Source organism: Numenius arquata, chromosome 1 (assembly GCF_964106895.1).
Source record: "Numenius arquata chromosome 1, bNumArq3.hap1.1, whole genome shotgun sequence".
Taxonomy (NCBI): domain Eukaryota; kingdom Metazoa; phylum Chordata; class Aves; order Charadriiformes; family Scolopacidae; genus Numenius; species Numenius arquata.
Window position 1 is genome coordinate 6,062,253 of NC_133576.1, and position 16,568 is coordinate 6,078,820.

Genomic DNA, 16,568 nt, shown 5'->3' on the forward strand with positions numbered 1-16,568 from the left:
TAACCCGGAGCTAGGTAATCATTCTCCTGCCAACCTTAATGAGTTTTCAGCTACATAAGTGGGCTTCAAACTAACAAGTGCAGGTAGTATTAGCAGCAGCATAGCCACTGCAGCATGGTGTTCGCAAGGGACTCGTTTATCTGCCTTAGAAGCTGATCTCTTGTACTGCCACATCCAGACAGTGTCTGCGACCCAGACCAGCCGGCCAGAAGCTGGTTTGGGTATGCCCTGCTAAGATGCAGTTCTGGCATGGGCTTCAACCTAGTTCTTACTCGTGTGACAGTTACTACACTGAAAAACAGCGCTTGGACTACCAGGATGATTTGATTAGCGGCACAGCATGACTGGATTAGCAGCTGATGCACTGTATTAACTCAAGTTTGAAGTCTCTCGCCACTTCTCTATTGCATTACCGATTTAAACATCGGTAGCACTTGTTCTTCAAAACAGGCTCCCGAAGGACAAGCTGACTCAAGTGAAAAATACCACTCCACAAAACTAGAGGTTTTTGTGGGTGAATGAAGTTAAGGTCCCAGTAACACTTGAGTTGGGTCTGTAGTTAACACTTCAGTGAAGAGATCTCCTTATTTTACACATGCACACTCAGAGTTTATAAGATTTTTACGCTCTTTTTTTCCCCCCATAAAGTATTTATTTTCTGAAATACTTTTAGAACTGTGTAATTAACACCATGTTTCTGATTTTACATGGGAGGCTGCTTTTTAAAGATATTTTGAAGCATAAATTCTGCACAGACTATTCCATATATGTTTTTTACTTTTAAAAGCTCCCCTCTGCCACATTACATACTTCTGAGTAGGAATCACAGATTATCTAGTTTAGAATCATTGTTTACAGGAGTTTCACATTCAAAGTTTCCATCTTTTATTCCTTCACAACTGTGAAAGAGTTAATCTCACATCTTAATGGGAGTTTACCCTTAATAAGAAAGCATTAAAGCAAGCCAACAATAATAAGCTAAATGAAGGCCATTCTTTTGCCTTTTGTCAATATTTTCATAGCGACAAATACATCAAACACAAGATATTTTTTAAGGCTTTTATTTTTTCCCTCTTTGTAAATCATAAATGCTTTGGTATATTTAATTTCAAAATGAGTTCCCTGTGGATTAGACTAACACGACGGATTAAAAAAACCTGCCCAAAGCCAGCTATATCTTAGATGGAAAAGTACACAAAATGTTCTTTTGCTATTTTTCCCTGCTCGTTTTCTAGCTGTTCCTCTTTCCCCTGCACCTAAAGACCAAGCTGTCTGCGTTAATCAAAAAAGTTTCATAGTCCTATTCTGAGACTTCAAAACACCGTAACATTTTTCTATATAAATGAAGGATTTTAGACTATATTCCGAGGAAAAGAGTCAAGTGCCTAAATATTTGCTATACCACACAGATATAGCTGGCATATTCATGTGGGAAGAGGTAGAAAATTCCTCCCTGCAACATGAAATCAGCCCTTGAAAAGCAGAGGGTATACCTGCATTTTGTGACAGTCTGCGCAGGCACTACTTGCTGTCTGTTTGTGGGAGAAGAGTTTGAAATGTGTTTGAAGACCCAATGGACTGTTACTCCTGAATTTCTACCAGTTTTAAACCTTCCTAAGCAAGGTCGGAGACACATCTGCCCAGTGAGAGGTGTTTGTAAGACCTGACTGACTTTTCCATACAAGGGCATTGGCCAGCCTCTGAAAATATTCCTCTGCAATACTTGCTTGCCAGAGGGGATTTATTTTGCGGACTTGCACGTCCTTTCTCCTGTCCTTCTGTCCTTATACTGGTTATATATGACCAAGGGCTCCTCAATGAAATGTTGAGTACAGCTGTTAACAACTGCTTTAACATATGGACACTAGCCTTCTGTTAATGGAATAGGCTGGGGCTTGGTTCCCATCCCCATGAAATCTGTTTGATGGTAAGTCCTTTTCCTGGAAAAAGCTTTTGTAGAAACTGCAAACTCTGGTCCAACTGTGGACAGATGTAAAGGCAGCAGTGGCAGTGGTGGCAATGAGACAGCTTATGGATGGGGTTATAGCATGGCCTCAATGCAGAGGGGAGGTCCAGGCTGGACCCCCTCCTCCTTCATCCAGCTGAATCAGAGAAAGGAGTCTTAAAACTAGAAGCAAAAGAGACAGAAAAAGCTTTCTGTTCAATAAATTGTCGATTCTTCCAGCTGGCCCCAGGCAGCTGTGATATCTAGAAGCAGAAAAAGAGCCCACTAGGAGAACACCATGAAAACAGCCTGGGATCACCACTTCCTTAGGCGTTTGGTGCCCCGACTGGACCTCATCCAAAGTGATAGTGTCCCCTCTAAAAATTTTGCAAGAGTGGTAAAAATAGCGACAAATTACTTACAAATGGCATCCTAAGTTTTAACAAACTTCTTGGAAGAGAGCGGCAGGCATGCAGCATGAACACAAAATAATGAATGCTAATTCTCAGAGAAACAAAAGTCCCAGTTGCAGCTCCAAAAGATTATGAATTTCAGCTTTAGCATGGATGCAGTTTTGGTTACTTACCACGTATTTGAAACAATTGAAGTGGTTTTTTTCTGTGTTTATTTTGGAGCTGGCTATTTTTAAGGTCACAGTCCCTGCTAAGGGAGGAAACTGAGTCTCTAGGGTATTGGGAATTAAACAGAGGAAAGAAAAAGGCACGGAGAAAGTAGCTGCCTTACAGAGAGAACTCAAAATGTTTTGTTTCCTTCCTTGTTCAGCCTGTAGTCAAAAAAGAACTTTACAGTAAACATTAACTCATGTTTTTCTCAAAAACGAATGTAATTCTGAATTTCACAGGAATTCTTCTTTAACTTTTTCCCTCCTGGAATCCCTTTTGATAAGCTGCAATATAAAGGGACATTACCACTTGTCAATTGGTTTTTCCAGCTCCAGAGGTTGGGCTTACCACTCTCCCGTCTGTGGTGGCTTATGTAATGGCACCTACGCCAAGCCAAACATTTTGTGTAGGCAGTGCTCTGACTTGGAGATAGGAACGAGGAGGTGCGGGGAAGGCAGCAAATCCTTTGAGAGTCTTGGAAAAAGCACTCGAGACAGAAATCAACTACTGCAGAGGGCACACACTGCGCTGAGACCATGGACTTCAGTACCAGGAACCAGAAGAAATCATTGCAAAGGAATGGTGGGGGAAAGGTTGGGAGCGAGTGAACAGGGAGGCTGCAAAGACAACCGAGACAATTCCGCCATAGGGAAGTGCAGAACCTACTGCTATCAGCCTTCGGTCTGCTCTCTCCCTGCTTGAGGAGGTCACGCGAGATGTTATCTCAGCAAAGCTACGCTCCATATCTGACAAAAGGAATTCACTCCGGAGTCTTCTGTGTTAAATAATGCAAAGAAGGATCAAAGCCAGCAGCTATATGAAAAGAGGCTTCTTTCATAACTTAATTGCTCATTTGCAAAATAGCAGTGTTATTTATTTAAGCAACTATGACCTTTTTTGATGCACTGGTAATGTAAATGCTCATGTGTGGGTGTCAGAAGAACATAATGATAATAAAATACTAATACCTTAGATCAGGAGTTGCCCAATCTACTTTCCTGGGATAACATCCCTGTAGAAATACAGCTGTATTGTACCTCTCTGAGGCAGGGGTTACAGCTGTTTTGAATTTTGTCCCAGGCTCTGCATTTGCAGAAGAGAAATACATTTGCATGCGTTTTTCAGATGTCTTTTTCTCATGTGCGTACCATAAGAAATACCAAGATTTTGGGAATCCCTCCTTTAAGCTAGCCTCCGATTTTTTTGTCATATCCCAGACTATGGTAGATGTCAGGTATGTTCCTCCAACTGTAGTGCCATGAAGCATTATTTTGAGGTGCACAAGATGTCTTTCAAGGCTCCAATTAAACAGATAAAGCACGTAAAGGCAGGGAACAGCACATGTACACCATTTCAGAGGACATGCAATGTCAACTAGAATTGGTTAGGAAACAGTGTGACTAGAACAACATCAAGAAGGCTAGAAAGTGAAGGAAGACATTCCCATAACTTAACAGTGGTACAACACTAGACATAATCTGCTCCTTACTTACAAAGATGTCAGCAGTAAGATACAATGATTAAGGGAAAGTCTCTAGTCTCTACTTATTACTTGGGCCCAACTGGGATATAGGACACCAAGAAAGTGCAGCAGTTATTGAAACAGCAGATTGTAAGAAACTCTGGGGAAAAAAAGAGGCAGGGGGAGATACAAGAGTTCTATAGAGTGGAAAAACAAGGAAGAATTTAACCAAATTATTCTTAGCCAGTGTTATTTTGTTATCAGGAAGGGAGCGCTCTCTTTCATGCCCAGGCATTACAGTAAGTAACTTTTGTTTCAGTTAGGACTCCCAAATTTGGGACATTAATAAAAATGGGACAGGAGCCCATGACAATATAATATACTTTTCCCTTCAGAAATTGTCTTGTAGATGTATAATGCATATGCAATTTATCTTTAGGTGACAGCTATTTGTTCATATGCAGCCTGACCCGAGTAGGGTACATACCTGGACCCTACTTTCCAGTGACACAAAAAAGCTACAGAGCTTTTTCTTTTAATCATCTGCATAGATATTCTGTAATACACATTAATGTGAGCATGTAAAAATACAGAACTGACTGTGAAGGGAAACTCTGTGACCTCTCAATCCCATTTAAACACATTAGTAGGCTTTAATAAAGTCAAGCAATATCGTTAGCTATATTAGCACAGCTAAAGAGTCCTTGAGGTATAAGAGAACTATGCATGCTAGAATGAAAGTATCAGTAAATATCAGAACTTATGGTATTAAAGCCATATGGTTACCACATTAAAAAACCAAACTTAAGAGTTCAGGAAGAAGATTAAAAGCCTGTAAAGTATATTTAGATCGTGAATACACAAGAATTAGGTGTGTGTTTTGGGACTTGTTTTATTTAAATTCATCAATACATATTTCGGAAGGCAATGAGAAACTCTGCAAGCAGATGATGTTACTCAATAGAGCTTGAATATGAGAATATTCCTTCTGACATGCTGAGGGAATGTAGGCTTACCAAGAAAGATGTTCTAACTGAAACATGGGAGTAATTAATTCTGAAAGAATGTGGAAGCTGCATAGATAGGAAGAGCACTGTGTTACTCTCAACCAAAACCAGGATATAATGCTGAGGGACTGCAAAGTTTTCCAGAAGTTGAAGCTGTGTCAGGATGTTCTAACTAAGCACACGTTGAAGGTAGCTACTGGTTTTGATTTGCTAGCCTTCTGAAAGAATAAACACCTTCCAAAATGTGAACAGTCTACTGTGCTTTTAGCAATGTTTTTTAAAAGCATACTTTACCTACAAAGGAGGAGAAAAAAAAAAATCTGTTCAAGTGGAAGATCACTTTCTCAATGCACATTAGGTGACTTACCAAATGTCACATTACTTCTAAGTCTCCCCTGTTTGCTTTGACATCGTATCTGGAACAGACAGCAGTAAGAAGACTCTGGTTTGCATGTTATCAGTGAATCTGAAATAAAGAAAAGGATTTTGTTTCAGAATTACTTTTATTCTCCATGCTACAAGGAACGCAAGCGCTGCCAAACTTCAGTACTGACATATCTGAAAGTCCCACTGAACTGTCCAAGACAACATCCCAACCCATCAGAAGCCAGTACCAAATGATTCCATACATTTTGATCTAAGTGAAAGCAATTGTAAAATAAGGTCTCATCTACAAAAGCTTCTTACCCATAACATTTATTATAAGTCTAAAGCTCACTTAATTTTTTCATTAGGTCTGTTTTCAGTGGCATGCTGTTCAAAATATGACCGTTGCTTAAACAAACTGGAAAATTTGCTATTTCTAAGGCTCAGATTTTCATTGCGACCATTTCAAAAACTCTCCCTTATGAAAGAATGCCACATTTGTATTTATGAACAGCATGGCTCATGCACTTTCACCCTGATTGGAATACTTTAATAAAAGCAAAAAGCTTCAGCTTTTTGTAGCTGAATCTCATGAGCATGCAATGCAGCAACCCAAAGTATCAATTTAATTAAGCTCCATGGCCTTGACTCGATACATTAATAATCATCACTATTTTTATCAAAATCAAGAAAGAGTCCATATGAGTTGATAATGGAACAACGCACCTCCATCACTGCATGACAACATCAAACTGTATAGAAAGAATACAGTATTCTGATGATCTCTGCAACAATTTTTGATCTGGACAGGCTGGAGAGGTGGGCCCAGATGAACCTCATGAGGTTCAACAAAAGCAAGTGCAGGATTCTGCACCTGGGAAGAAACAATCCTCAGTATAAATACAGACTGGGGGATGAGGTATTAGAAAGCAGCCCTGAGGAAAGGGACTTGGGGGTGCTGATGGACGAGAAGCTGGACATGAGCAGGCAATGTGCTCTCGCAGCCCAGAAGGCCAATCCCATCCTGGGCTGCATCAAAAGAAGTGCTGCCAGCAGATCCAGAGAGGTGATTCTGCCACTTTGCTCTGCTCTGGTGAGACCTCACCTGGAGTACTGTGTGCAGGTCTGGAGCCCTCAATATAGAAAGGACATGGACCTGATGGAGCGGGTCCAGAGGAGGGCCACCAAAATGATCAGGGGGCTGGAGCACCTCTGCTGTGAGGACAGACTGAGGGAGCTGGGGTTGTTCAACCTGGAGAAGAGGAGGCTCTGGGGAGACCACATAGCGGCCTTCCAGTACCTGAGGGGGGCCTACAGGAAGGCTGGGGAGGGTCTGTTTACAAAGGCCTGCAGTGACAGGATGAGGGGCAACGGTTTTAAGTTGGAGAAGGGGAGATTTAGATTGGATATTAGGAAAAAGTTCTTTACCACGAGGGTGGTGGAGCACTGGAACAAGTTGCCCAGGGAGGTGGTTGAGGCCCCTTCCCTTGAGATATTCAAGGTGAAGCTCGACGAGGCCCTGGGCAACCTGGTCTAGTTGGGGGTGTCCCTGCTGACTGCGGGGAGGTCGGACTAGATGACCTTTGGAGGTCCCTTCCGGCCTGGACCAATCTATGAATCTATGAATCTATGAATTTAACTTACACCTTCAGGTTTTCATTGTTGACTGTTTTCTCAGTTGCTATAAGATCGAGCAAAAGTATGCGAAGCAAAGAAATCCTGTTGCACTGAATGCGAGAAACTAACTGATGGGAAAAAATCATCTACTTTTTACACTATGCTGTGTTTCCTAGGAACAATCCCCAACCGCCCCTCAGGACTGTTCAAAGGTTGTACCGAGCTGTTCCTGCTCTTCAGTTACTGTTCAGTTACACCACTGAGCTGCAAAATCTAGTCATGGAGATAATAATGTTTACTATGTTTGCAATTACTCCAAGCATTCCGGTACCAAAAGCAAAAATACACCATCTTCCTCTGTTAGAAAGTGGTTGAGAAGGTAGTTTTAGCTTCAGGAAACTAGGACCACGCTTATTAAGTAGGGCTCATTATAATCACGTCTTTTCTGTTACCCTCGGGTCTGTAAACTTGTTAGGAAAAAACCCTCCACAAACCTCACTTTAAGGAAGGCCTCGTGCCAAAATCTACACTGAAAAATTCTAACCATCTTTTGTACAGATTAAGCTCTATCCAGGACATGATAACCATTCTTTTGCAGTGGCTGAACTCTCACTTTATGCCTCTTCAGAATGTTACGCCGAAATATGTTTCCTCATTCTTCCTGCGTGAGAGCTGTGCAAAAATCTACTGCTGACACAAGCAGCAGCATATCCAACAGTGAAAGAGCCTGTAAATGTCACTAGCCAAATATCTTTTAATTAAGAAGGAAAACACACCCATGATGGAATCCAATTTGTGTTTGACTGCATTTAAAACTTCACAACTTACTAATTCCAAGCAATGATGTGCCTAGCATTTTGGTAAGGAAGTGCAGCTTTTTAACATATCATCAGCTAGCTGTAGTTGCTGTATTATTCATGTATTCTTTCACCTTTCCCAAAGCATGGCTCATTAGAAAGGAGTTTGATGCGGCTTGCTATCTTGAAGGAAAAGTTTTAAATAACACTACAGCAACAAAATATAACTTCTCTCATTTTTCTGTTTCTCGGATTTCTGCATTTCTAAAGAAATAAAGTAGTATTAATAAAATACTCCAAAAACCAGCTGCTGTAATAATTATTCATCAGAAAAAAAAAATCTGTTACAGATTAAAATATATTAAAGCCGTTCACAATTAGCCTGATTGTGTCCTTCAAGTCAAAGGGAGTAAACCAAGAAACTGAGTTCCAAGGTAAAATTTACGATATGGTTTTCATTAAGCACCTGCTGCCACAGGTACTGAATAGGCCCGACATTTGTTATTCCCCAAAGCGCTGCACTGAAAACGCACACGTGAATTAAAGAATCGCACAAAGATGTGCATGTGCCTAACGAGGCTTGCCCCCATGCAGAGAGAGATTAGTATATTCCTCGCCTGGACTCTGACAGTTGCCTGTGCACAGTTACGCTTTGGCTACAAAGAGCAAAACTCTCCGCAGGGTGCTTTACTGTGATTTCATTTTCAAGGGAGGAGTAGTATTTAGTCTTGCTAATGACATTTTCCAGAAAGTGCTTCAGATACATTCTTTCCCTCCCCAAAATTATTTTTATGATCATCAGTACAAATTAGGCTCCCAAGAATAGACTGTCTTCGTACACATACAATATCAAATTGAACAGATCAAAATCTCATCTGTTTTCTTTTCTTATGGGTTTTTTTCTACAATGGATATATACATATTTGTGTATATCTGCACCGCAAACATTACTCAATTATTTAAAATAATATTTAAAAAATATAATATAAAATAAAACAAATAATAACAACTTTCTAAATTATAAATAATCAATCAAAAAGAAAACCAATACTCAGCTTCTACCATCAAACCTATCACTTCAAACTGCTCTGCTTCTATAAGCAAATTAAAATTTTATGCGGCCAGTACTGAGAATCCAATCTGAGCCCGATCCTTTGCACATAAAATGCCTTGCCTTTGCTCCAAGCTCTCAAAGCCAGCTCTGTTCTGGTTATCTCCTTCACATGCCATATGTGTCCTACAGCACATTAAGTGCCACAACATCTTGCCTCCCCTAGAAAATGCGGTGGCAGCGCTTACACCGTATTTTGCATGCCTACAAACAGCAAGTGCTAATTTCAGAGATTAAACAGGTTTTCTCTAACCGTAACCACCATCTATATATTGCAATGCCACTAGCGATTTCTTTCCGCTTTACTTGATCCAGAGCTTTACTATACCGCTATCTATTATAACTTACATACATTTATCTATGCACATACATATCCATAAAGTAATATGTTCTATGTTTTTATCCTCTGAAACGTGAATTAAGGAATTGTCTTCGGTGACAGTCTGCTCTTTTGTCTGTGCATTACCAGCAAAAGAATAACAATGCTCAATGGATTTCAAACAAGAATTAACAAGAGGAATGAAAAATATTTTATGTAGTTCCCTTTCTTCATATGCACAACTAAATCAGGTGTGTCTTCTCGGTATTCGTGCAGATAGACACTGTTTTCATACAGTTATAAATAATCACTGAGATTATCATCACAGAAAGAAGTTAGCGGGGAACAAACACATAAAAAGCCTTTGTGGTTTTGTTTATTTATATACTGTATTTCACAGCACTTTTTCCTATCATAAGTCAATCAGTTAGATTTTGCTGAAAGAAACCTTGTCCAACAACAGCAGGAAAAGAAAAGAAGCCTTGGAATTATTTTCTCAAAGAAACTAAAAGCAAACCAAAACATGGCACAACATTCAAACGACACTGTATTAGAAATTATATATGAAATTTTACCAGCTGGGGCAAAACCGGCAAGCTAAGCATATCCCTTTAGCTCTGCCATTCCATTAATTCTTCACTAGTGCACATACCTACAAAAGACTTCAGCTGAATTCCAGTTTAATCTCTCCCTAGACTATCCTGGAGACATTCTATTTAAATATGTTCTCATTTTCTTCATGTCATGTTATGTGTTTCTTCCCTGGAAGTGCAGTGTGTTGTCCTGAGAGGGTAATGCAGGTAACATTTAAGATATAATTGTAAAATAATAGTAGCGTTTATCAACTCTGAATTCCAGCGGCACTATTAGTTCTCACAGAACATACCCACGTAACTGGGGCCACAAGCTCTGGGACTCCAAAACGCTGCAAACCATTTTTAGCTCCAGCAGCAGGGAAGGAGGAAAGTCAAGAGAAGCAAATTTGCACAAAGACTGGTGACTACACCGAGTCTGTCCTGGTTCGGAGACTTGCCCATAGAACTTCGTCTTATTCTCACCGAAATACAGTGTTTGTGTAACCACAAGGAAAGCTAGAAAAATGAACTATCCATAAAACATATTTGAGTTTCCCTTTCAGTGGCAACTAAGTTTTCAGTTGCAGTTTTGCACTGAGCATTAATTAATTCAACAGCAAAACAATGGAAGACTGCGAAGTCTAAGACTAAGTCTTTAATTTCAGTTTTCTTTGTCTAATCGTTGATAAAAATATCCTCAAATTAGACACTTAGAGAGTAACAAACCCGTATGTAGCTCCAAAGATGTAGATGAAGTGTATAAACTAAATGATGTACCGCTAATGCAGGTATAACCTTAAAATACACAAATTCTGTCTAAAATCCAGGAATACCCAGTTTACAAGATCACCATCTTTGCTTTTTACTAGCTGCTTTCACCTGAAATATTGTTGCATTTTCCAGAGTCCTACACTGAATTAAAGCGGTCGCTTTACCACATGTGCTCTAAATAACTAATATTATTTCAGCGTCACTGGAGTAGCACAGTGCAAATGGAAACTGTATTCTCATCTCTACTTCTAAATTGTACTCCTGCCCTGAAAAAGTAGAACGCATGTGACAAATTCAACGCCCTTTGTACTTTTCACCAGTGACACATTACGGGGATGACCCGTGAAGGTTGGGCATCTGACTAAACTTATGCACGTGAGTGGTTCTCTGTAACCCAGAGAAACCTACGCTGACCAGCCACCAAAAAACCACTGAACTCTAGTTAACAGAAAAACAAGCATCCTTGCAGTTAAGTGCATCTGTCACCCAAATCCAGTTTCCACTTCCATCACCAAGGAAAGCCCACCGTGGTGGCCTACATGCTGGTCTGTATGTGCGAGCCTAGAAAACCGCATCCTCTTTCCCGCCGTTTCTCTCAAAGGCTGCGGATTATCAGAACTCTGCGTAAAAAGCTGGGTGGCGGGAGATCTGCAGCTCGCAGCCTGTGCTGGGTGGCCCGAGGAGGACACAGAAATGAACTCTATGGCAGGTGGCTCAGAGAGCAAGTTCATACATGCTGGACAGAAACTCAATCTTTCTAAAGACTTAAAGAGGGTCTACATATACACTCTTCTTTTCAAATCTGTTTGGCAGTCACAAACTTCAAAAGTCTGAAAACCACTCCTTTACACAAAAGCTAATCCACTGGCACGTGCGACAGGATGCTCAGGTTTGCTCACTTCGTACTCCCAGGCTGAACAGCTTGCTGAGCCCTGACACCCAACAAAAAGACTTGAGAAAGCCTTCCTATCGTTGGATGCATATTTCCTTCCAATATTAATACGTTCAATCCAGGGCAATGCAACATGGATGAACATCTGAAAACAATACGGCTATGTGAAAACGGCATGCCTGCATTTTACACAGTTTTATTTTAGTTTTTTTCATTTTAATTATCAAAGCAGAAAGAAGTTTAGGTATTGAAGGTTGTAAGTTTAAATTCATTAAACTTGTAAGTTTATTTACCTAAGCAAAGAAAAATCAGCAAACTGAAAAATAACTGAAAAATATTTTCAGTACTCGAAGTAACCGACATTAAGTAGGGAAGGGAAATGCATATTTTGTTTTAATATGCAATTTTAACATAACACCTACTTAGGATGGTATTTGAGAATTCACATAAATATTTTAACATTCTAAATTGCATCTTTACTGTACTCTACATAATCACATTTATTATTTTTATCATTTTCACTGAAACAGAAACCCAGTAAACATAAATTTAATTTCAGTACCTTAAAGCATAACAGAGCTGTACCTTTGCGTGCATGCAATGTCCATCTTTGCTGTGCCCAGGACTATTTTCAACTGCAAATGATTCCTTAAGCTATAAATGCACAGTAAGAGACATAACTGGCTGCATGATTGAAATGGCCTCCGGAAGGAGGATGCAAAATCTGAACTGTCACCTCCAACTCTGTTTCTCAGTGACACGGAGGCAGAGTTCCACAAATAGCTGGGAAGTTATATTAAGAGGTTGTGTGATGTCCTGCCAGGGTCTTTACTAGGCTTGTAGAGTACAAAGGTCATATATTATTTATTTATAGAGAAGGAGGATATTGTACAAACCATATGAGGTTTTTGGAAGCTTGTATTTCTAATCTAAATGATTCTGTGATTCTGTGAAATAACTCAATGTACGTCACGTTTTGAGGAATGGTATTAAAGTACACCTATAACTGAAAGGTGTCCTCTTTAATATATGGTCTTGATTCAAGAGGAAAATCAAGATACGTGCTTAAATCTTTCTCAGCTGCGACAGAGATTACCTTGGTTTATGGTTTAAAAGGAATTTACAGGAGACTTCCACCTCCTTTAGATAGTTAAACTGAGCAGTGCCGAGATGAGGATTCCTCTTATTCTGTGTTTGTAGAGTGTTTAGCACAGCTTTATCTTTTTTTCTCTACACATAAAATTACTTTCTCTTCTGCATTTGCATAGCACACTGTAGGAGTTGTTTTAAGTATAACCACTATGAGTCCACCCCTCTCAGCCTTAACATGCATCCCTTTATGATAAAGAGGTTGGTAAGATTTGATTCTCACCCCAGTTCTGCCATCTAGTAACTGCAGTCGCTTGGTCAAATCACTCCTGCCTTGCTTCCGCTCTCCTGGGACCAGGTAGTAGAGCGCTAATGTTTGCCAGACAGCTGCTGTGTGGCTTAATTATCTCCACAAAGGAAAACAGAATTACTGCAAATTGTTGTTCAAGGACTTGAAATGCATGCCATGTCTGTCAATAATATCAGCAAATCAATCAGTATTTTGAGTACATACATATACATGCTGTTCTCTAAAAAATAAACACCTTTTCCTTCTTTCCAGTTAAAGAAGAGACTAAGGTAGCCTTCAGTCCTGTAGTGAGCCCTGCCTTCCCTCCCACTCTTCACTTATTAACATCCTGGAAAACTAAAGCATATTGTGCCTCTCTCTCTAGACACTGTTTTTATTTTAACATTACTGATTTTCAAACTTGACAGAGCCTTTAATAAGACATAATAGGAAAGCTGAATGTCAGTCCCAAGAGTCAGGAAAACACTCCATTTTAACCTGTCTGAAATGCAGCAAACGGCTTCAAGAAAGAAAATGAACAGACAGAATTACTAAAGTATTCTGTGTTAGGATACTGCTATTGTATGGGTATGAACCCCGAGTATACACGAGACATATACGCCCTCTGGAAGATGCATAAAGTCACTGATTTTAGAAGTTTATCTTTGAGATTTTTTGCTTAGGCTGCATTTATTTTGTTTATAAACAGTATTCAGCCAATTCAATTTAGAAATAACCTGATTTCCTGCCTTACCTGAAAAATACAGCTATTAGCGATCTTCCTAATGCAACGAAGGTGGTCATTGCCAGCCAACACCAATCTCATAAAGGTGGGCTTTATGGTGTCCTTTTATGATGTCTTGATGGGCAGTACCATTTTCCGAATGTACCGATCCTCACCGTTTCCTTCTGATTTCTGCTCAACAGGAACACATGATGGAAATAATCCCATTTTTTACTACTTCTGGCATCTCAAGCTACTCTTGACATTTCTTTTGATGGGTTCCATCTTTCACTGCCAGCAACGTATTGTTCATGGCATTTTCTTACACCTTCTCTCCTGTTGTCTTTATGCCTCTCCATTGTTAGGATGGCCTTTTATTCTTTCTGTTTCTTTCCCCTTTACTGTCTGCCTCTTAAAAAAACTTACCAAAACCCAGAAACTTGTTTTGTTCAAAACACTGGATTAAGCTTAAGCATCCAGGTTTATTTCCTGCACCGAAAGAGATTTCAAAACCGGCTTCTCTATTTTCCAGTGCTAAAAGCCCACCACTGATGTCAGATTTTCAAGCAAGCTCAGCATCGACTAGTTCCTGCTTCAACTCTTCTGATCAGATATTTGGAATAGCTCAGGGCCAATAGAGGTCAGCATTTTTGGAAGTTCAGCCTTTTGTTCTGCTGTCTAAATAGGACTTCACGATTTTTGACATTCTGGCCCTAATCTTTCAGTGCCCGAGTATGTCATATGAAAACAAAACAAAACAAAAGGTATTTGTCTTCTCCCGAGTTCTATCTTTGCCTAAAAGGAATTCAGGATCTACATGGTCAAGTACTGTACTATACACAGCTTGTCTTGAATTTTAACCTGTAACTCTATTATAAGACTCATTTAAGAATACCACTCATGTAATATAACGTCATACATTATATTTACTATAATAATTTGCCAAAAAGAAGATTTTACATTTAAGACAGCCCAATTTCAGTGGACTAAAACATGCAAAGTCTGTTTGCATTAATAAACCTTCTCAAAATGAAACCCAGTACGGAAAAACTCCCACAGGCAGCAAGACTTTATGGTAATTTAGTTAAAATCAGTCTGTCAATATCATGATTTCGTATGTTTGTTCGGCTGGTCGTTTGGTTTTGCAGGAATAATCTTATCAGTCTGCAAAACTTGGTAAGTAAATAGTAATTTTAATACTTTGCTCTTTCTGTTGCTTTCCATCTGAAGCTCTTAATGTGTTTTACAAACACAGCAAAAAGCTCTGCTTTTTACTTAACAGAAGATGCTACAAAAGAGCGACCGTGTCTGAGGGCAAAGAGCAGCTCAGGCAGTTACAACTTGCTCATTTCCAACTCTGCGCTATGCCCATTCTGAAGGATAGATAAATCTGCTCACTCTTTTCATCTCATAACGTGAGGGTTCGGTGATGGGCAGGGGCTCCACGGGACCTGTAGAACCTTATACATGTTCTCTGTTATGAACAGAAGAGTCTAAGAACAGTCTAACCTTAAGCACACCTTGTGACTTCTGGCAATGTCCTAATTCATTAACCACAGGTGTGTTTATAAAACACTTGTTCTATCAGGAAAAAAAAAGTACCATCAAACTCTTAGAAGGTGGAAAATTTGACAATTTAACTCTCAAAGTCTTTCTGCTGTCCTTTGTCTATTTAAGTAGTATTTAAGCATTTAATAGCCCATTCTAATGGGATCTTGTGCCTCAGTATGTAACAGACTGATGATTTCTCTTCTTCCTGTCTTCTTTAAATGGCAGAGTTCCTCATGCACCCTTCCTCTGCTCTTCCCACTTCTCTCTACCATTAGCACTGGAAGGCTGAAAATCGCTGAACACGTTGATCTCAATGAGATCCCAATTAGGATCAGCGCTCTACACAAAATGAAGGATATCCAACACACATCAAACGACAGCAAAGTCAAAAGCGTATGGTGTTTATCAAACAAATATTTTTAAAAACCCAAACAAAACGTGTTCCAGAAGCATTAAATTTTAGAAATATAGAGGTACCTCAAGAATAACAGCCAGACCCAGTAAAGTACCCTAGCATATATTTAGTCTGAAACACGGCACTGGAGTTAAACATACGCTTAAACACTTCCCTTAACTGGAACCTATCGTAAGTTTTTCTGCTGTTACAAAATATGGCCATACTTATAATTGATATGGCTGCTAAGACATAATTTCTCTTGATCTACAGACCTTTTAGGTTAGTAGGTATCTCACTGACAGGGCTACGCTGTCCAGGATTACTTAACTGTGTTCTATCTAGCACACCATTCTAACTTCTAAAAATGAATCACTTTTCAAAAATATAACCTCAGTAATCCTTTTCTAGTTTTGCCATCAGATTCCATAAAGCATCTTTCCATTTTGAACTAGCAGGAAGTAGTTTCAAAACAAACAATAAGGAAGTGCCTCTTCCTAACACGTGTTAACCTGTGGAACTCCTTGCTACAGAGTAACGTGGATGCTCGGAGTTCACTGGTCTCAGAGGGAGATGGCACAAGTTTACAGAATAGAAATCCACTGAGGATTATTAAATTAAATAGAAAGAAACTATGCTTGGCTGTGTACATCTCTGGGATGTAGAAGTAACACCAAGGGGTTACTTGGTCAAAACATGATACACAATTTCCTTGTTCTTACAGACTTCTTTAGGCATTTGGTTTTGGCCAGTGCTGAGGACAGGTGACAGTCCCAGCGGCTGAACAATCCACCCTCTCTCTGCTGGATGAGTCCTGGGACTAAGCTCACATGCTCATTCTTAGGCTCAGATGTTCCAGCCCTTCCTAAAGGGAACTCCTACTTCTTGCACACTGCTGTTAAGTGAATCAGCGATAGTTAATCAAAATGTAAAATATTACAGACTGAGGCTTAACCAAATCCTGTTTCAGCCTACTAGCTCAAATTCAGCAAAACTGTTTCAGTATTTTTTAATTTTCCTGCTTTAAGGAAAAAAA

The 16,568-nt window shown here is 39.6% G+C and overlaps 1 long non-coding RNA gene across 1 annotated transcript in view; it reads right to left on the bottom strand.

Moving 5' to 3' along the window:
- LOC141470489 (uncharacterized) overlaps positions 1-16,568 on the bottom strand; it is a 102,239-nt gene that overhangs the window by 36,531 nt on the left and 49,140 nt on the right. The window contains exon 5 of the long non-coding RNA XR_012463486.1: positions 5,405-5,503. This is a non-coding gene — a long non-coding RNA (uncharacterized lncRNA). The remainder of the gene's footprint in view (positions 1-5,404; positions 5,504-16,568) is intronic.